We start from the raw sequence: 2,418 nt of genomic DNA on the forward strand, positions 1-2,418 counted from the left end.
CCGAATTCATTACATACCTTTCTATCAAAGTTATCTGACATTATCAAGATGAGTTTGTTCTGACAGTTTAACTCTGAGCTCTTCTCATATTTTATTACCATTTTCTCAGCTATAGCAAATAAACTGATAATGTGAGAAATGTTGAAGGTGTCTGAATAAATTTTGGTTTGACTGTATCTATATATATATATATATAAAGTTGTAAATGTAAAAATGTAAGAATATAGATGTTCTGTTGTGCTTGAAGGCGTCCTGCTCTGATTTGCTGTATTCTGTGTGTAGCTGCAGCGCTTTTCTGTAGTTATCAGCACCACAGCATCCTCCATCAATCCCATAATGCCCCAGATGACATCAGCGGGCATCTCTGGCTCTCCTGTGTGTGTGTTTTCCTCATGAATACTCAGTGCTGTGAGCCGCTCAGTTTCCCAGCATCACACATGCACAGCAAGCACAGAGTCGCTGGTTAATGGTCAGTTTGTGTGCGGTCAGAGAGTTAAACAGCTGTAATGAATGCTGAATCAAGCACAGCCAGACTGTTTATGGCTTCTAGTTCACTGGACGTGTGTGTGTGTGTGTGTGTGTGTGTGCAGCATCAGTCCTACCGGAGTGTGTCTCAGTCCAGTGCGTCTCGGCCGTTTCGCTGCAGGACACGCGTCACATGACCACCTGTGTCATGCAAGAGTAATCAAACATAACATTCATTAACATTTGCATGACCTGCATAAACTCAACCGTAACAGTAATAGCAGAACAGGACTGTAAAATAAAGTGCTACCGACTGAAGTGTAAAATGTGTAATTGTGCATAAACGCACAGATAAAAAAAACAGGGATAAATAAAACTAAAGTCAGAAAAGAACATTTTTATGACTTCAAATAAAATAAACAGCAGGCAGGCAGGAAGGCAGGTAGACAAATACTGGAGGAGGTTCGGGCAGAGGATGGTGAACAGAGTCCAGGGTGGAGATGACAGAGGGAGGAGCCAGGGAGAAAAAAGGAGGAGCCAGGGCAAATCAGATGGAGGGAGGAGCCAGGGAGAAGATAGGCGGGAGCAGGAGGAGCCAGGCGGGACCAGGCCACAGCCATTAAGGCGACCCACGGTGGAGCCGACGGAGGGAGGAGCCATGGTGGAGGAAGGGCTGACGACTCCAGGGGGCCGACTGACGGCGGCGGAGCAGGTGGTGGCAGAGCCAGAGGGACGAGGCACAGCCAGAGGAGTGGAGTCCCGAGGTGGCAGATGGTCGACGACAGACCAAGGCGGAGCCGGAGGGACGATGGAGCCCGGCGGAGCTGGTGGACTGACGGGCCACGGCGGAGAGGAGGGAGCTAGGAGCCATGGTGGAGCCGCTGGGTCGAAGGGCCGAGGCGGAGTCCAAGATTCAGAGGCTGGAGGCAGGGGATGGTGTGTGCCGCCCACACACACCACATCGCGACTCCCAATACCGGGAGCGCCAGTGACAGGGGAACGACCTCCATGGTCGTTTCAGGGCAGACAGACAGTTCAGGGCAGACAGATAATTCAGACGAAGGCGGGAGAAGAGGGGGCATGTCTGCATAAATATCCAAATCAGATTCCACTGAGCTCGGCTCACCCTCAGCCACGGTGCAGTGGGCAGAGCTTCCCTCCGCGTTCTCGCTGTCCATGACACTCTCCCCCGTGGCGAGCTCTGTAGCCGGCTCTCGCACCTTGTCTGACGTCACAGGCTCTGGGGCAATCCTCAGCTCTGTCGCTCTCTCTGGCGATGGCTCGTTGGTCGCGGCGGGCTCTGGCTCTTGCTCCGCACAGCGGGGTGATGGTGGGCTGTGCTCTGGGTCTGGGCTCTGGTGTTCCGGATCGGGGGTTGACGATGATGGCCTCCCTCCAACTCAGTCCAGTGGTGTCTAGGGGGGGTCGATAGTGTGGTGAAGATTTGCCCCGATACAGAACAGAGACTTCAGTGTTTCACCATCAAATGGGCAGGATGCAGCGAAAACACTGCAGTCCCTGGCAAAGTCAAGCAGGTCAGGGTTAGCATGGGCAATGGAGATGAGTTGGGAGGCATAATAATCATAACAAAAAACAAAAACTGACAAAAATGGAAAAAATAATCGGGGAAAACACTACGGGTACTTTTCTATTTCTAGGTCCGGTCTTCTGTCACAGCTACGGTGAGATAAACACACAAAGAAGATGAAGATGAATGCAAATAGTCTTTAATAAATCCACACAAGGGTAAATCCAGGACAGAAAAGGCAGGAGACACACATAGGAACGTAGTAGACCGAACAAACACAGACTGCACAGACTAGGGCTTAAATACATGGGATGACGAGGACAATAAACAAGACACACCTGAACCAAATGACACAATCAACGGGAGATGTGTGTGTGTGAGTGAGTGTGTGTGTGCGTGAGAGAGAGAGTGTGTGTGTGTGAGAG

At 50.7% G+C, this 2,418-nt stretch overlaps 1 long non-coding RNA gene across 1 annotated transcript in view; it reads right to left on the reverse strand.

Moving 5' to 3' along the window:
- Window positions 1–570: 570 nt before the first annotated feature.
- The window catches only part of LOC107712394 (uncharacterized), a 2,744-nt gene continuing 896 nt past the window's right edge, over window positions 571–2,418 (reverse strand). Inside the window, exon 3 of the long non-coding RNA XR_001636790.1 lies at window positions 571–666. This is a non-coding gene — a long non-coding RNA (uncharacterized LOC107712394). The remainder of the gene's footprint in view (window positions 667–2,418) is intronic.

The sequence above is a fragment of the Sinocyclocheilus rhinocerous genome, unplaced genomic scaffold (assembly GCF_001515625.1).
Source record: "Sinocyclocheilus rhinocerous isolate Xijiao unplaced genomic scaffold, SAMN03320098_v1.1 scaffold1830, whole genome shotgun sequence".
Lineage (NCBI taxonomy): Eukaryota > Metazoa > Chordata > Actinopteri > Cypriniformes > Cyprinidae > Sinocyclocheilus > Sinocyclocheilus rhinocerous.